The 20,632-nt window shown below is 28.9% G+C and overlaps 1 protein-coding gene across 2 annotated transcripts in view; it reads left to right on the forward strand.

The window, feature by feature from the left end:
* The first annotated feature begins 504 nt into the window (after window positions 1-504).
* The window catches only part of LOC142318137 (uncharacterized), a 598,310-nt gene continuing 578,182 nt past the window's right edge, over window positions 505-20,632 (forward strand). For both annotated transcript variants that reach the window (XM_075354676.1, XM_075354678.1), the window contains exon 1: window positions 505-768. The gene's annotated coding sequence lies outside the window, so the exon portion shown is untranslated. The remainder of the gene's footprint in view (window positions 769-20,632) is intronic.

The raw sequence follows: 20,632 nt of genomic DNA on the forward strand, positions 1-20,632 counted from the left end.
TTCCTTTTACATTTGAATTAATTAATGCAGAAATTATTTTGTGTCCAGATAAAATGCTTGAAATGCTGGAGTATAAGAATTATTTTATAGAACATTTTTTTTTTATTTAATTGTACTGTTATTTGTTTAGTTGAAAAACCACTTTATAATGATTAACTGGCATTTCTATTTATTTAACAATTTTTACTTTTTATGTGATTAAATACGAGGATTAAAATTATAATAAATTAAACATCAATATATAATAAAAAAATAAATATTAAATTTAATTGCTCTTCTTATTGTTTGCTTCTAAATACGGTTATATTCAAATATCGTGACATAAGGACTTCATCTAATGAATGCAACAGGTAAAAAAAAAGAAGCATCACTATTTTATTAGGAAACCTATGTCTATATAAGCGATCACATTGTTTTGTATAATAATAAAACCATGCGGTAGAGTTCGCGCATGCGCTTTTAATACATTTCCATCAGCTGATCACCCTCAGTCGCTGTGTATCGCGTCTGCGTAGACAGCCACCGGCGTGGAGTGTCTGTTAGTTTGTTTTTATTTTTTTTATGTTTGTATTTATTTTAAACTAAATTTAGGTATTGTTTTTGTTTATTGTATATATTTATCGGTCGTGTTAAATACATTTTCAATCGGAAAATTATTTAACGCAATATTTCATTTTATTGTTTGTATTGTAAATCACTTGAAGACGTGCATTGGAAAGTTGTTTTCGTGTTATTTATCATAGTCTTGTGAAAATAAGAAAAAAACTAGTAAGTACATGTTTTTATTTTAATAATATGCTTTCTTTTTTCGTTTTATTTATTTAATAAACATATTATTTATTATCTTTACGTATTGAAGAATACTTATTTGCTTAATTTTTATACCATAATAATGGTTTCATGTTTATTGTAATTTATTTATACAGTATGATACTTAAATAACTTTGTTTAATTAATGAACCTGTACAGCTTAATTCAGTTTACGTTGAATTAGAGTATCAATAGTTAATATCTTGCGAAATATCTGACATAGTTTTTATTACCAAAAGTCGAGAATTACACATAGATTATGTAACAAACGAGTAGATTCTGTTGTACCTTTACATGTTAGTAAGCGCTTGACCGACCGGTTGGATCTTCCAAATACATTTTTGAATTCTTACTATATTTCCATTCTAGTTTGCTATAAATGTAAGATTTTTTTTTTTGATGAGAGAAAATACCCGTTTTGATTTTTCTCATTCAATTTCTTATCCGTTGCGGTATTATAATTACATTGTATTGAAATCTGTTTACAAATTATTGTTTTGAATGATGTTTTAAAAAAAAGTTTTTTTATCAATATTTGGTATTAAATTTTATCATAACGATGATATAATGGTAATCGTTAAAATTTATTTTTGTTGTTAAGTAAGTTCGATAACTGGCAGGAGTTTGAATATTTTGCGGCGAGGTCAAACTTTTTTCTGAATATTTTTTACCATTAAAATCTAAACACTAAAATATTATAAATACGTTTTGACATTTCGTCGAGTTGGAAGCAACCTTGCTTCTTTATCCAAATCTACCTTCTCTATCCTTCCATATTTTTCCCTACACTTGATGTCATCCACCCATTGTCATATGTCTTATTTTGTTTTATGTACATCAATTCTTTCTAAATTGTCAACCATTCACATCGTTGTTAATTTCTTTCCTTTTAATATTCTTCTTTTGCCGTCCTCTTTAACGATTCTATATTTCTTGCGATTTGCAACTACGACTATGATCTCTTACATATCATTGTACGTTAAAAAAAAATTCATGTACCAGTAAATAAACACGTTATTTTTAAAAACGTATCATTTCATTATAAGTCATTAGGTAACATTATTTCATGTATAGAATTAAAATTGAATTTAATGGTTTCTAATCAAAGTTTTATTTAATTATTAATATTCATGTAATATTATTACATGAATATTACATGTAATATTATAATTAGAATTTACTTACTAAACATTTTATTCTGCTCTTAAAAAAGAATAAATCAAACAAAATATTCCGTCTTTTGTATCGAAACAAATAGTACCTAATATCAGGAAATATATATTTTTTTGTTGTGAAAGAGCGAGCGTCAACAGCTATGATCATTAGCCCGGTGGAAATTGGTAGCGTATGTAAAGATGCGGTGCTTGACCGGGATTCAAACTCGGGACTTCCGCCCGAAATGCCGAGACGCTATCTCGGCACGGAGATCGGCAGGAAATATTATGTATATAATAATATTAATAATAAGTAATTTTAGTTTATTTATTTGGATATCCGGTGAATGCAGTGATTTTGAACAATAAAGATTCTCGTAAATCTAAAACTTGCAAATATAACATCGAAAATGTTTGTTTTCTTACTAATAGAAATAAAATATGTTAATTTATTATGAAAACAATTGAAATATATTTTATAAACATAATAGTGATAACAAAACAACAATAATAATAGTAACTAGCGTGTTTAATAATTGTTTTTATCTGTAAAAGGATAAAATTGTAGTAAAAATTAGAAATTCACTGAGCAGATTCAGTACACAAGAATACGAGAAATACACGAGGTGGCTTTCTGGTAATATTCATTTTATATCAACATTAAAATACTTTTTGAAGTTAAATTATTTTTACAGTTTGTCAGGAACAGTGAACGACACTGTTCAAATTTTCGGTTAAAGAATTGTTGATTAGTTCTTTCTTTCACGATACTGCCTACTATCAGCAATCGTACCCATATCACGGGAGGCTTTATCAGTTACACACTCGAACATAATTGGTTAGTTAATAGGACTTTTACTTTCCTGGTATAATAACTTTAGAGCAACGATCTCCAAACGTTTTTGTTCGCGTACCCCTAAGACGAACCTTATTATAAGTTGTACCCTATGTATTATAAAATAATATATATATATGTGTGCGCGCGCGCGCGCACGTGCGTGTGTAATCAAATTATTTATTGTTTATACTACTTCTTTGGTGTACCCCATTTTGGAAACCACTGCTGTAGAGCTATGCTGCAAGAAGGAAAGGAAGGTAATCAGTCAAAAAATGCGATATAAGCTTTTTTTGCGTTTCTCAATGTTCATGATCCAGAAACGCAAAAAACAATAAAAGGTTGTGGGTAATGTTCGTACGTATGTATGTTGGCATCTCTTAATAATTTTTAGTAACTCTTAATAACTTTTGACTCCATAAACCGATTTTGATGAAATTTTCTCAAAGACTGGTGTATATGAGGCAATTTGTTGGTAAAAGTTTAGATATCTGCTTTAATATCTGCAGGGGGTAGGATAGATAGTTTTTTTGGGGTACAATTTTCTCAAAGTTTTTCAAACATAAATCCCCCTTTTTATTAAACTCAATATATTGGTACTTGTTTATCTTACCATTTAAAAAAAATTCCCTTCCCCAAAAATTGAAAAACGCTGTCTTTTTATTTATTGCATATTTTTAAGCGATTTTTTATGTCTTCCTAGGCATTTTAATTGTGCAAGTGATCTAAAAAAAATACCTTGGAGGGAATATGGGGTTGGGAGATTCGATCAGAGTTTAAAAATATCAATGTTTTGAATTTTTTAAACTTTTAAAAAACTTAGTTTATTTAAACTTTTAATAATAATATTAAAATAAAGCTTCATCATTATTCACCTCCCCCCCCCAAAAAAAAAAAAAAAATCTTAGGTAACTTTTTATTAGTTGTACATTTTTCAGTGGAATTTTTAGCGACTTTTCGAAGAAAAATATGGCGTTACTTTTTGTCGTATGGTGTGTGGGAGGGGGGTAAATTAAGTTTCTGTACGTTTTGAGGTATTAGGAGTATGAAATTACCATTCACTTAAATTGAAGTTTCCTTATATAAACACACACACACACACACACACACACACACACACACACACACACACGCTGTGTGAGTGTGTGTCACCCCTCAGTACCCCCGTGCGACCGAAAGTAATACTTTTCTTCGATAAGTCGGTAAAAAAACACAAGGAAAACTATTTTAATGGCTGAAAGCCATTGGGCTGGGATTTGGATTTAAGTTAATTTTGCAGCAGAATAAATTTATTTATCTTCTATTTAGCTGGAAACTCTTTAAAATCCCGCCCAAGTTTCGAGTTACATTATTTTCGTATAATAGGGTATAGATTTACATCGTAACTATATAATGTAGATGTATAGAATGAGTGTACGAGTATAAATTTGTGTATGTAATATATATATATATTTATAAAATTACATTATTTTTTTATTCTTGAGCTATATGTGTATTTAAATTTATCTATTTTTCGGTTTACCAAATTATAATATTAAACTTTTTTAATCTATTTTTTTGTGTGTCATGACAGTTATTTTTTTATATAAAAACTAACTGATGATGGATTTTAGTTTCTTTTGTAATCATTGGGATCTGATTACACAGTTGATTTACTAACAGTTTTTTTCTTTTATGGAGCATCTAGAGAAAATTTTCTGGTCTCCATCTATTCTGTCAAAAAAAAAAATTAAGTAAGTTTTAGTAATGATAACATATGTCCTTTTTAGTGTTTAAATTATTTAAAAAAAAACTTCTACGATTTATATATACTTTAACAAAGAAAAAAATTGACGTTGGATTCACAACTATAATGTTGTTTAGTCTCCTGGCACCCTGTTCCGATTGACTAATTCTGATATAAATTAAAGTTCTAATAAGAGAATTTTTGATTATTTTATTGCCAAAATTACTACTGCAATTAAATCTCGATGATGCACTACTCAAGCCAACAATAACATATATTATTATTATTATTGGCAAAAATGATTAACTTCTCCACCGAATTTAATATTAATTTTTTACCTTAAAGAAATTTAGTTCTAAATAACTTTTTCTTTGTTATTTGCTTTTCTTTTTTGTGTATTATGTTTGTAGTAAAATGTTCAACCTTGGACTACTGATAAATATAGTTTATTTAACAACAGAATTCAATAAGGCTAAATTTAATAGTATTATTTTATGATGAAATTAGAATTATTCCTATTACCAGAACATGGATTCTTTCAATGATATCACAATTGTTTTATTTTTTTTATTAAGTGTTTGTAATCAAACGAAAACTAAATATAAATGTTTTATTTTGGAAATTTCAAATACGAGTTCTATGAATACGAAACTTCATCTAAATTGTGCGTTTAATGTATTTGTATCGATTTCATTTTCATCCTAATCAATTGCACCCTAATGCTAAATGTATCGAAAGGAAACATGAATAACGAAACTTTCCGTGTATTCTCATAATCTCACAAACATCTGCAGGACGTTTTACAGTCATTTTCATTGTTTCTACGTATTAACCAAAAATTCTATTATCAGTTAGATGATCCATCTGATACAATATTTAAATTTTTTGGAATGATTGTATTTTCTTTTAATTCAGCGATGCTTTTAAATAATATTAAAGCGGTTTCTGGATAATATAAATTGGGTTCAGAAATATAGGTATTGTTTCGTCATCAACTCTGTAATGTATAGTAAAAGTTCTTTGTCTTCATAATTTTTGTACAGCCTCTTTGATATAATCTTTTGGTACTTTTTCGTTTTACGCCCCCACCACTTTTTTCGCATTTTTTCACGTAATAATTACTTAATATAGCATCTTTATAATAATTGATGAATAAAACATCAGTAAAACTGAATAAAAATAACGTAATACATTAGAGAAAACACACTAACATGCTGTTTTATATCGTTCATTTTAAACATTCTCCATATAACCAATTTTACATATTAAAAGTATAAACATTATGCTTATAATTATAAATATAAATACAATTTTTTTCCTGCTCCCCTGGGTCGGATCGGGATTCAAGTAATACGCAACTCGGGGGGGGGGGGGGGCAGATATTTTATTCACCTCATTCGCCTGCTTCAGATCACTGAGGCAGGGAAACCGGGCCCGGCTAAGCCGTTCCCGGGCCCCGTCAAGGTAACCGGGACTCGGTCTTGCTTCTTGCCTACCTCATGCCAGCAGGGAGGGAAACCAACTCCGGCTATGCCGTTCCCAGATCCTCCCTAATAGCCGGGTCTCGGTCTTTCTCTTCCTTTTCTTTTATATTTGCTGTTCCCTGCTCCAGTCACGAAACTCTATTTCTTTCGTCTGAAGAATTTCAGTAGCCAAACCATACCATTCCACTACCCCATCATACAGCTTACATATAGCTTATAGTGTTTTCGGGCGTTATCCATTCAAGGCCTGCTCTCTCTTTACATCCAATCCATCTGTCACAGATGGATATTATAAATATCATCTAATCAAACTTACGCTCGCTTCGGTCGCTAACCTTGACTAATTAACAGTAATGTTTTGATTATTTAAATAGTAAATAATTGCAATAATTACTGAATTAAATTATTTTTGTTTTATTTCTCCATTCATATCAAAATATTTCTGATTTTTTTATTGGGTTTTCGGACGGAGTGATGTGGAATAGACACTTTTGAATTACTGTAAGCTGAATTAATTCACTTTAACGTGTATTTACTGTAAAATTTGATTAGTAATGAATTATCTGTCGCTGATTGGACAACGAAACAAATTTTGGGATTGGCCATCAAGATTGCTATGTTTAATTATTTGTAATCTTTCTAATGTAAATTTTTTGAAAGAATATATGTAACCTTATTTCCATAAAATAATAAAAATGTTTACTTAAAAAAGAGTTATTCAGTAAGAAATTCTTCAAATCCTGACTTCTCTTCAAATATACTTACACACCATCTGTGTAAGATTGCAGTGGTTAACTGATTTCAGTTTGAAAAGACATTCTACTTGTTTTTTACAATTATTGGAAATTTTATCATATAAAATTTACTAAAGATTTCAGGTTTTTGAACCTGAAATGGTAATTGTTTTGGTTTTTTATTATTAAAAAATACTCAAAAATGAGAATTTTTTGTTGATTTTCCTTTGGATTTTTATCTAAAAAGAAACTTTTTACCACCATTTTGTTATTGGGTTCATATTAATAGCGCATTTTGGCCCTAGATATATTTCACCCATGGTATTAGAATATTTTGGTATTAAAATATTTTGGGTGTAATAAGTTATAAGTTTATTCATTACAAGAAGAAATTCGTCCATCATCATCATTATTAGATACAGCTGCCTACCGTCCCTGAATCAAGAAATTTGTCTTAGATACCCGAAAACTTCCGTAATAACATGTCAATCAGTCAATCATTTTGACGCGTAGGTAATGTAATAACCTATCGGAAGTTTTACAGCTACCGATGTTTCAGCATTAAAAACAACTTCGATGTAACTATTATTATTATTATATAGCGGTTAATATGTTATTTATGAACAAGGTCATTTCTAACACTGATGCGAAATTTATATCATATGTGCGTTAATAGTTGGAGTGTAAATTAAAGAAACAATAGGAATCATCAATTGAGTTTCTACTCTATTTGATACTGAATTTTATTGAAAAATAAAAATTTAAAAGCAAACCAAAAAATTTATTAAAATAATCAATTACAATAATATTTTATTGATATTTAATAATTAATGTATATATGTTAATAAGATATGTATTCGTTGTTTTCGATAAAACATTCATAAAACCAAAGTTAAGTCAAGGAGAAAGTGAACATGCACTAATAATGGCTAATTAGTCACGGTTTGAAGCCGATGAATTTGATGCTAAACAAATCGATTCATTATAACGGTAAAAAAAAAAATCAAAACGAGTATGCGTCGATACGCTACGGAAGCGAAGCTTCTTACGTAATATTACATGACTTATTAATGGTGCAAACTAACGTATACGCAATCTATACATATGATATAATTTTTTATTAATTAGAAGTATGAACAAACAATGAAATCCAATCTGTTAAATCAGTTAACGGTTAAATCCAATCTTTGATTGAAATAATTAAATACGAGCGTGACCATAAACCATATTCACAAAAGAGTAACAGTATCATTCTTTGAAACGATTCTTGAATGAACTGTGTATCAACTAGCGCGTGACACTTTTTCGTGACGCTCGTTTTTTCTCAGTTGACTCCCCATCCCGAAGCCTGAATTAAGAAGCTTCGCTTCAAAAATCGTTACTTAAATAATTTATTCCCCAATCTTTTTCCTGTTTTTTTTTTCATTGCTGGAATTTGTCTTCAAAAAGTTCAAGAAAGATTAAAGTATTTTTTTGGATTACTTTTTAACTTTAATCCTTTTTAACTTTTAAAATGATTCTAATTCTGCGTAAAATTGATGAAAATTGGTAGTTATATGGCCTATTTCCTTATCATGGAAATGTTTTATTGTCGCTGTAAAATTTTTAATTCTTTGGATCAGCAGTTTTCCAGTTTTTGTGATTCAAGTAATAATCGTTTTGTTCTAGAATATTTAAAAAGATAGGCATGTACGTTTTGATAAACTGAATAAAAAAATGTTTGTTGTAATTGAAAACAGCTACTATTACGCTGCAGATGAACAAAAATGATAACATTTAATTACGTGCGAGTAGTGAGTGCTAATAAAAATGTAGAAATAAAATTATTAATCTTTTGGAAAATCTGTGCATTTTTCGTTTCCTCTAATAGCATATTAAATTCATTATCGACTCATTTTTAAAATATTTCTTTTAGTCTGATTTTTTATAGGTTTTTTTATTAGCCAAACGCTATTTAAAATATTTTAATTGTTTATAAATCTTTCCCATAAAAAAAGAATGATGCGTAAGTTTGTTTGATGTTTGTGCTCAAATTATTATTTTAGCTGCTATTGGCGCAGAGCGAACCACGTGGTGCGCCGGGCAGCTGCGCGCAGCACACGAAAGATTCATTCGTTCGAACGATTTGTACTTCTTTACAAGAGTGATTTTTTTTCCTACACCTCAGGACCGGATCTGCAGTCAAGTATGATTCAGTCCACTGGCGTGTTCTTGCGACTCTAACGGATCTCCCCGACTGCCGGCAGTAGGTCAAGCATGGCAGGTCGGCCCGCCGGTTCTGGATCTTCTTATTTTAATTTGCGTGCCTCTAACTTCAGAGGGGGGTAACCGGGCCCAGCTATGCCGTTCCTGAAACCCTGCCCCATCCGCCGGGATTCGGTCTTTTCTCCAATTTTTTTTGACACGGTGGTTGGGAACGAACGATTTATCTAAAATTATATTTGTGTTTCGGGGCTAAAAAAGGAAAACATTGGGGTTAGTGTTATGTTAAAAAATCACAACTCAAGAAACAGCTAAAAATGTTCAGAATTTTGAAGCTTTTCGTTTAACGGTTTTTGTTGTTAGTACGCTAAATTCATGAACGCTATTTAGTTACAGCTGGGAAAAAATTTTAACGGAATCATGTGTAATGAAACGTAAACCTTGTAACATTTTCGCGGCGGGCCATAGGCCTGCCATTTTTGTAGTGTAAAATTAAGTTATTTATTTGAATAAACAAATCTTTTAAGATTTATCCAGCCGAGTTCCATGGCTCAGAAGGTAGCATCTCGGCATTTCTTGCAGAAGTCCCGGGTTTGAATCCCGGTCAGGCACGGCATCTTCTCATAGGCTACCAGTTTTCACCGGGCTAATCTGAATATTTAATCCTTGCAAGAAAAAATATTAACCAGTGCTTTGTCGTGTGGTAAAGTGTTTATAATGGCAAGTATTTGGTATTCTGTGATCGTTACAATACTGGTATTTTTTTCTACCCGTAGAAAATTTATTTTTAAGTAATTTTTTTCAGATATCACTTCATCCCCGTCGTAATAATGGTTACTTTTAATAATTATATACATTTTTTGTATTTACCTTACCAATATAAACTCTCCAGTGTTATAATTTTAAAACAAACGTAACCATTCTGTCAGAAATAAAGTGAATACTTTAAAAATAATTGGTAACTGAAAAAACTTATTAGTCATAAATCCCAACTTTAGGGTTTATGGACTCCAATGAGAGAATTTATTAAACAATGAGAGAAGTTATTTAGCAGAAAATAGAGATCATTTAAACATTTTTTTTTTAGTATAAAATCGATTAAAATAAAAATTTGGTTAAAATGGTACTTTTGTTTGTATTTCTGAAGACAAATGTCAGTAATGAAATAAAACTGCGTAGGTTTTCAGATGTTTCCACACATTTTCGATTTTTAATCGGAATTATAAAGCGAGTTATTTAATTTCAAACTAATTGGGAAGGATGTAGCACGGAAAGTGTAGTTAATTGTTGTAACTTTTGCATATAACTGATTTGCAAGTGTGCATGGTTCCAGTATATACTAAAGAATCATATGACCATTTACAAAAATAAAAATGTTTTCGTTATTCGGCAGTTTCTCATGATATGGTTGGTTCATTAGCCATCATAACCACCCTAACCTTTAACTTAACAAAAATTTAAATAATTCGATATTTTACCTGTCCTATTTAAAAATGCATTCTACCTTCAGGTACAAGTAAAATTTTATTGATGTTGTAGTTCTCGGCCCCTTCCCAAATACCATAAAACCAGTTTAATAGATTTATTAAACTACAAATTATTTAATAATATTACATATTAAAAATAATTTACGTAAGAATTTTTACGACAGTTTTGTGTCATTTATGATTTTAAGTTAAATTATATAATTAAGATAAGATAATAATTTTATGCAAACATAAGATCAGTAGAATATATTAGTTTGATGTAAGTCGTAATTAATCACTTAATAAACACGCTTACCACTCGTGTATGAATGTTTGGTATATAAACTTTGAGTTACATTTAAATAATAATAATGCAGAAATAAAATTATTAATCTTTTGGGAGATCTGTACATTTTTCCTTTTTTTTTAACATCATATTAAATTCATTATCAACTCTTGATATTTTAAAAATATTTCTTTAATTATTTTTGATTTTTTTTAAAGATTTTTATTAGCAAAAAGTTATTTAAAATATTTTATGATTTATAAATGTAAAATTAAGTCAGTTATTTGAATAAACAAATCTTTTAAGGTTTACTCAGCCGAGTTCCGTGGCTGAGAAGGTATCGTCTAGGCATTTCTTATTGAAGTTCCGGGTTCGAATCCCGGTCAGGCATGGCATCTTTTCATACGTTACCAACTTCTACCGGGCTAATGACCGTTGATGCCCGCTCTTTCGTAACAAAGAAAATCTGTTAAAATAAAGATGTTATGAACACAGTCAGAAACCTGGACAACAAGAAAAACCTTTTAAGAAAAGCCAAACTGAAGCATTGCACCACAGTCATCAGATCAGTAATACTCTATGGATCAGAAAAACTCTCACTAAATATAGAACCAAAGAACTTTCAGAAAATAAATAAGAAAGTACTAAGAATAGTATATGGACCGTTGAAAACAGATGAAGGCTACAGAAGAATGCCTACACAAAGAATATATGAACACGTAGAAAACATTCGCTCAACTGTCGTCTGACGAAAACTCAAATTCTACGAATACATAAAAAGAATGGAAGACAAAAGGTGGATCAAACGAATGTATACCAAAGTGATGAACTCCAAAATCAACTACACTTTCACCTAAACAATGAAAAAGGTACTTTCTTTTTTTTCTATTTAGCCTCCGGAACCACCGTAAGGTATTACATATTTAAAGTATTATGTACTGTTCTGTAGAAATTGAATATTTATTCTATAATATTTAACTCTTTTACTCTATAATTCAATATACTATAAAAGCAATATGAAACTTTCAATACAACTTGGACAACGATGAATTGAAGTTTTTGCATTATGTACCAATTTAATGTTAGTCTACGTTTAATACTTCCTTAGCTGCTAATTGGTTCTGAATCAATTTATTATAGGTATTATAGGACTTAGATATTTTTCTGAATTTCTTCTTGTACCTCTTTTATGTGAAAATCTCTCTGAAGTGTAGTTTGTCACATTCCGTGCGGGGGAGGCTCTAAATAATTGAATTATTCAGTTATTTGCTGATCCCTAAAGTTGTATTCAATGTAGGTGTTAATAATGGCAATACTTAGTAGCTTGTTCTTTAATGGTAAATTAAGCTGTTTGTTTATTTAGTATTCCTTTTCTCTATTTACCGTAAGATTTATATATAAATTTTTTCTTTTCTACTATATTCTATCTTAAAAAAGCTTGGATTTTTTATTTCACTATTAAAGAAAGAAATAATTACTTAAATCCTAGAAAATATAATAAAAATCATCAATTATCTCTAGGTCTTTTTAATTTGGAAAGTAAGAAATATGAAAGTGGAGGTTTAAAATTATTATCAGCCGAAATGCACGCTAAAATTAGTCTGATGTATAGAGTGATTCACGAAGAATAACAGATTGTCAGGAAAAATTCTGTTTGTGAAAATAAAGAATGTTTGTTCATATAAATATAGGTTTGGAATTTTTTCATCGGCGATTGTCAGCTGACGAAAGATTTCGCCTAATTTCTGCACCTTCGGTAAAGTTAAGCAAGTCTTGTAATTCTTGGGACCCTAATTAAGGTGTAAATCTGGCTTAGGAAACTGGAATAAAATAGGAGTCAGAACTGTATTTTTAGTACTTTTTGAGAAATCTGGGTAAAAAGATAAAAGACTGAAGTAAAAACACACAGTAGGATTGTTTACTTAATGTAATAAGAGAAAATACTAAGCCCAATCCTGAAGTAGATCCAGATGAAGCAATATTTTCCCTTTTGAGAAAAAATTTGGTTATTTCCTTACAACTCCATGGTTCCTAATCACGTGAAATGCCTCGGAGTAGCATCTTGGAAATTGAAGAATATGAAGTTAGGTGAAACAGCCAAATCCACCTTCAATGAGGCATTCCCGTAGATTTTTGAAACTAAATACGTTGGGTCAAGTTAACTACATATTGTTGTATTTAAGTGTTTAAAAAAATGTTTATCTTGTTATAATCTACTATATGATATTGTGTTACAAAACAATTAGGTAAGAATTAAATGAAGTGAATTTATTAATTTTATCTAAATGCAATATAATCTTTTTTACCCCAAATCTTTTGAAAGACTTTAATCTAATTAATCTTTGTTAATATATTTTTAATTAAATTCTCTCCAAGTCGAATTGTTTTAATGAATAAAATTTTCATAGAATATATTATTTTCTTTTTAAAAAAAATTGTTGTATTTTGTGGCACCACATTATTTTTTTAAATATTAAAGTAGAAATGAACTCTCTTAATATATATTAAATGATTACATGTTTATTGTTTCCTATGATGTACGTTTTTAAAATCAACCCGTTTCGGATGTTATTTTATCCTCTGTTCTTTTTCTGTTTGTATTTATAAACGTGTATATTTTTTACACGTTAAAACCATTTTTGAAAAAAATTCCCATGGAAAGTCAAAATTGAAATTACATTATTAAAAATACATACAATTTTCTGAAATGCATGGGGTTAAATGTTGTAATATTTAAAATTTAATAATACTTATTTGGTCCTTATAGATTATATGGCACAAGACTGTTTTCGTTCTTTTTTGACACAACCTTTGTTATTATTTTAAAAACTAACCTGTTTACTTAATTACTGTAGTTGCCAGTAGACACAAATTTATTATGTCCAAGGGAACATTTTTATTATTTATTTATTTTTTTTTTTGTAATTGTTGACGTCTTATGAATACGATCAGGTAGGTGTCGAGATGCTAGTAAGCGGTTCCACTTTAGATTCTATTTTTTTCATTTTAAAGTCCCAAATTCAAAAAGGAATCTTTTGTATCTTTTGCGCGCGCGTGTTACCTCGAGTAATGCTAAATAATTTTTAAAGTAAAAACCGATCTTTTTCTCAGTAGTACGCTAAATATTGCGTAATTAAATCATTAATATTTAAAAATACTATGGCTAACTTCATAAAATACTAACTTCATTAGTAAAAGAATATATCTGCCTTTACTTCATAGTCCAAGAAACAAATAATAACCATTAAAAAAATAAATAGTCAGTAAACACAAACAAATAATCAAGCGATAGCGAATCGATAGACACATAACAATGTAGAGAGTGACAAAAAGAAAACAACTTGTAACTATAAATGAAAAGGTAACGAAGTAAACAAAAATAACATCACTAGATTTACGGTAGTAACTGCAAATTGTCATTCATTTGCCCCTAAGTCATGCACATGGAGACTTTTCAACCTTCGGACGTCTTAATCGTACATTATTTCTACTATCATTTGCAGACAAGGTTCAATGCCGTTTACAGCTCTTGCTAGGCTAGTTTAGGGTCTTCCTTAACGCAGGGATAGAGTATCATCGGGGAATGTAGCGATGATGTAACCTTCCAGAGTTGGAAGGTCCGCAGTGAATATTGGATACAGCACACGATCAAGTACTGAGCTCTGAGGGACACCCGACGCTGATGTCCATGAATCTCGAAGCTACTAATTTTAAACCACAAATCTTTGAATAGCATTTGTTTTCTTTTGGTGTAAAAATCAAGAAAAATACAGCAACCGTAATTCGAAAACGAAGTAATTCCAGACACATTTTTTAATTTGAATAATTTTCGGAAATGTTTTCCAAAAGTGGGATCGATATTTCGTTAAACTCTGTACTTTACTTTTTCTTAGATGGTAAAAGAATACCATCTAGGACTACTAGATCGTGGATACCGGTGGTGTTCTTTGGTGGTTGGGTTTCAATTAAACACACATCTCAGGAATGGTCGACCTGAGGCTGTACAAGACTGCACTTCATTTACATTCATACATATCATCCTAATTCATCCTCTGAAGTAATACCTTACGGTGGTTTCGGAGTCTAAACAGAAAAAGAAAGATGATAAAAAAACGAAAAACGTTTTGTAAAATTTATTTTCTTGAATTTTAAATAAAATATATTTTAAATGGCAATAATATTAAGCAAAACGTAATTTATTGTGCAGTTCGTAGGTAGTTTATTGTACAAGTAATATCTAATTGCATTTAATGAACAAACAGTGATTAATAAAATGTAAATTTTTTCAAACATACCTAATTACTCATAATACCAATTTATCAGCTATTTATGATAAGTTTCTACAATATTAAACTATATTAATTATTTTATTACATATCTCAATTACTTTTTAATTAATTTTATTTCATTAGGGCGATTAGAAATAAGATTTGACTCTATGCAATACAGTACGTAATAAAATTGTCTTTAAGTTTAGGAAAGGGAAATGAAATTCTCCACATAAAAAATACAAATTGTTGATATTGTTGAAAATATTTGTGAAAATATAGTTATTAATAAAAGATAATACCTAAATAATATAACTTAAATTTATGTTTTTAAAAGATCAAACAAATTTAAATAACAAATCAACTTTTATGTAAAGTATATATTTTTTATTATGGAATTAAATTTTGTTGACTAATGAAGGATTACTTTCATAATTTTGAACGGACATCAGATTCTGTCAGCTTAACAAATTTATTTTTGTCCCATCATTAATATTTGATATAAAATCTTATAGAATTTTCGAATAGTTTTAAGCCCCTAAAGTTCTGGATTTTTCCTGAAGAATTTTAACTCTATAAGAAACTTCGTTCTCTTGAACGAAGTTTTTTGTTGGGGTGATTCATTTTTAAGTAATTTTTGCAGACATTTTAAAGAAAACAAAATATGTTACAAATAATTTCGTGTTTGGTTTTACTTAAACTTCTTTTCTTAGATTTTGAAATAGGAAAATATAAATTTCTTTTCTAGGGAAAGTCAGTGTTTATCTGCTGAGATACTTCTGAAAGAATGGTTTTATTATTTCGAACTTATTATTTTACTGTAAATTAAACTGAGTAAAGTTATGAAAATATATGAAGAACTTACATCTATTTATTTAATTATATTAAATCCATTAACTGTGATTATAAGTATTTTATACTCAATAAAATTTGAGTGTTATATTTTATTTACTTTTGAAATGTAATTTTATCTAATTCATTTTTTTTTTTTGAAAACTGACGACAGTAACTTATACAACTTTTTTTATGAACTTTTTTTTTATAACTGTTGTGTTGTTTCACATGATGATGTTTATAACAGGTGAATATGCCTTAATATGATTTAATTGCCATGTAACTGTGCGTTAGGTGCATGAGTTTGCATCGAAGATTTGATTTGTTATATAGAATTGACAATGCTTTGAGTGATGATTTGCCAGAAATTGACTTAAGTTTTTACAAGTTCTGATTTCTACTGGGATTTTGTTTGAATTTTAATGTATTGATATTTTTCATTCGTTGTAGGGGAAATAGTTTGTAATTTTTAAATTACTTGTAATTTACACATATTAGGTGTATATGTACATAAGCAAAATTAACATATAAATGATTTTTTATTAAAAAAAAATTTTTTAGGGGGTGTTAATGGATTTTGCTAAATGATTAATTTCTGAATCAATTTCGATTTGTTTGTATTGTTTAATTTTTCATTTATTTCTGAATTTCCTTCAAAATCCCGTATATTGTTGTTTACGCTTGCTGCATGCCATACTTGCAGGATTATATATCTGTTCAATTTGTTATTCTTAAAACTGTTGTTGGTAAATTACTGTAGTGCAGAATTTTAATGATCGTAGATCTCGGAACGACATAACACCCATCTTTTTGATGGTCCTAAAATTAAAAAAATAAATATTACTTTAAAATTCCTGGAGGAGTATTAAGTGTTTTCGAATTTCTCAATAAACCATTAAAAATGTTTCATCGATTCTTCAATGAACTGAATAGAACACAAAATTGTTCAAAATAATCCAAAATAAATCGTAAATAATTCAAAGTAATCCAAAATTATTGTTTTGTTAGATATCTTTGTTTTTTTTTAAATCAGTACTCGCACACAAACACATCATTTTATTTAACTCTTTGTTCTACAACGTAAAAAGCAAAAAAAATATTATATAAAAAGAAAATAAACGCAAAAGAGAGATAATTTAAATAATTTATGTATCATTAATAGTTGCAATGCAACACAGAATAACGTAGCGACATTGATACACTTAAAAATTAAATTAAATTCCGCTTAATTTAAAACTTGTGTTTAATGCTGTAATCTTATTAATTTTTCTTTATTTGGATTGTTTTTCTTTATTGCATTGTTATAAAAACATTTCGTTTATTTTTAAATAAAAATTAATTTTATGGAATAAAGTTAAGAGGAAGGATCAATTAGCAAGAAGAATTTACTGTTACCGTTGTTTAACCTCGCTACGATAATTATTGGAAATAATTAAATTTTTTTTTAAATTTATTCTTTCAACGAATTACGTACAGTTTTCTTTTTACATAATTTGAATTCGTAGCTTTCTCTGATATGCATAACATCCAAAACAGAAATGCATGTTTGCCTATTATTATTAGTTTTATTATTAATAATTCATCGTTGTTTTATAAATTCATCATCGTATAAAAAAGAATTAGAAGTTATTGTAATTTTTTATTATTTTTTTTACTGCTGTGCATGTTATAGGTTCGAGAAGAATTTTGAGAGATTGCACACGTTAAAATACTTACAATTGAAGTTTATTTACTCTTAAGCATCTCACTATTTAAAAAAAATTAAAATTACATCAAAAACAATAATTTTGATTCAACAATAACTAATAGAAATTAACACAAGGCGAGTGTTGCAATAAGATTATTTCAAAATCGATAATAAAATTTATACAAGGATGTTTTACTTCTGCTATTTACAAAGTAAACTAACTTATACTTTTATCTATGAATAATGACAGCTTTGTTACAGATGGGAATAAGCTCATTTAGCACTCTTGTTATCGCATGTTCACGTCAAATTTTATCACACATTGCCTCACTTGGAACGGAAGGAACACAATTGTGTTGGAGGATAGTTTATTCCCCCTACATATCGCAGAAGCTAGACATTTTTCTCTTACTGCTTGGTCATTTTAATTAAATGTCGGGTAATCTACTTTTAGTAAAGGATATATATTATATTATATTTCTTTTGTTTTTAAAAAAACCGAGTTTTGGGATTTCTTTTCGAACCTTCTCTACATACATCGTGGGTTTCTAAAGGTTTATTGGGAATTTTCCTCGGGAAGGTTGCAAAATATATTTTTTCTCCCGGCGTGTTTCCTCTTCATTCTATCCTTAGAAGGTCTTTTGGTGCTGGTATCTTTCAGTCTGGCAGGAATGCGCCTGGTGAGGGCCTTAGGTATATGATGGATATAATATGTGTGCGGAGAGAGTTGCATACGACCTTTGGAGGCGGTTGCCTGCCTTTTAGTTAGGGATTGGTGAGGAAGAAAACTTGCGTTTTGGATTCTTCTCCATCTGTTTATTTGTATTTTAATGTTCTAGGTTGAAGTTTCACTGCTTTTATGGGGCGGTTTTCTTGTTTATTCTTCTTCTTCTTTCTACCTAATTCTCGGTGTTTGTTGGTTATAATTATTTACAACCGTTAATCTCAAAAAATAATACAGAGTGGAGGTCTTTTTTTTCTTCCTGTGGGACGACTGCTCTATTTATTCTTCTTCTGTTAGTACTGCTTCTGTCGTCTTATGTAGTTATTCTTTCTAATAAGGAACAGGAAATCAGGTTAAATAGTTTGATACTAGTCGGTACGCGTATGCGAAGGTCGTAGCGATCTCGCTCATTTGGAACGAAATGCAAGTGTTACGGGGGTTTGTTTTTTTTCCTATTTATTCCAGAGCTGGACATATATATCTTGCTGCTAGATTTTTGTAAATAATTGGCGAGTATTTATTTTTATTGCACAGTACGCTTGGTCTACTTGCGTTTCAAGCATGTAATCCTGATTTTTTTTTAAGGGAAAACTATAATCTCCATTTAAAATTTTTCTACATTCCCAGAATTTCGTAAAAAACTCAAAATATTACTTTTTATTTTTCCTTTGTTTGTAGTCCAGTTCATTTGATAGTTTTCATATTTGTTACAATTTTTTGTTTATCTCTTGAGTAATCGTTAAAAATTTCTATGAAGTGGGTAAAACCACAAATATAAGTATATTTCTGCATATCGTAAAAATATTATTTTTTTATTTTTGATAAATTGTGAGATAAGGTAGGGTATGCGAACATGTTTTTTAGATGATAAATTGTACAATATATTTTTTATTAATTCAAAAGAAAAAAAAATAGTATATCAAGGTTTTGCATTTTGTGAGGCACGATATGGGGAAGTTGGCACTTAACAACTTATTTCATCATTATATTTATCAATGTATAATTTATATTACGTTAATTAGAGGTATAACAATTTTATTTTATTTTAAAAAAAAATTATTCGTAAAATTAATTTTATAACATAATACTCTCGAGGTTTTCTGTTTGTTATTTTATGTACAATGATGGATTTACCCTTCATGGCTCATTGAAATATTTCACCGTTTTTTTTTAATTTTATTTTTTTATTGCGCGACTAATTTTGTTCTGTCTGCTTGTTTGATTGACATCTGCTAATTTCTTGGTTTAATATGCAAGCGATAAAACAAGTCTGTATTGATGTAACAGCGAGAAGATTTTATTTTATTATTTTAAACATTCAGACATTAGAATTTTACCTTTGGTAACTTGAAAGTAAGAATTATAAATGATACAAGTGAATAGGTTATAAAAAGCTGAAAAATATTTATTACAAAAATAAGGTTTCATATCCATGCATCCATTGGAAAAACAAGAAGATACAAAAAATAATCATATTTAAAAACAAATCATTCAGCGTCCGTTTGATTATTAATCTAGCCGATTTTAAAGAAAATTCATTTTATAAGTATGAAACATTTAGACTTTGATCCTTTGGCAATATTTGCTAAAATCCGTTCTGAACTTATAAATCATTCAAAGAGGTGTTTTCGCACAGCGATAAGAGGTCGCAGTCGCAACCTCTGTTTAAAACAAAATAAAATATTCTTTACACTTGTTTGTTTTAACTTTTATTATAATAAGATAATTAATTTGAATAGTAGGTAGGCAAATAGAATATGAAATCAGATTTACTAGATAAAAACCAATTTGTATTCAAAAAGAATCTGAGTCGCAGGAGGTTACATTATTTCTCAGAAAAGCAGTTTAAATTTTGCTGGCATATATAGATCATGAAAAGTCATTCAAGAATATAGAATAAATTTTCCGTTTTTTTTTTTTTTGTATATATTCTGTTTTGTTGACCAGGTCAAATTTGTTGACCTGGAAAAAAATTCCAGGTCAACAAATTTAGGCCAATAAATAGAGTGTTTTATTTACAGTAAAATTAGTTTTTCAGTATAAAGAATTACTTCCGGAAAGTAAAGTGATTTATTTTATAAATATATCAGAATTATAAAATCTGACAATTGTGTTTCTAAACTTTTACAACATTTGTGTACAGTTAAAATTTCTTCTTATGCTAGTGATCAGACGAGAAATATTACTTAAGTTATATTATTAATTATTTGTTTCACTTAATAGCGATTTATTCAAATAAAAATGTTAATCAGATAGTTCTATTATGATTTGATAAAATGATTATTAAATTACTATGATTCAATACTGCAGTAAATTTGTCACATCATATCATAAAATGTGGATTCAAACGATAATACCTCCGACTGTTTGAAGAAAAGATTAGTTTTTAAAAACATTACAGAATTTAACCTCTACTTTTGTG

The sequence above is a fragment of the Lycorma delicatula genome, chromosome 1 (assembly GCF_047948215.1).
Source record: "Lycorma delicatula isolate Av1 chromosome 1, ASM4794821v1, whole genome shotgun sequence".
In the NCBI taxonomy this organism is placed as follows: Eukaryota; Metazoa; Arthropoda; class Insecta; order Hemiptera; family Fulgoridae; genus Lycorma; species Lycorma delicatula.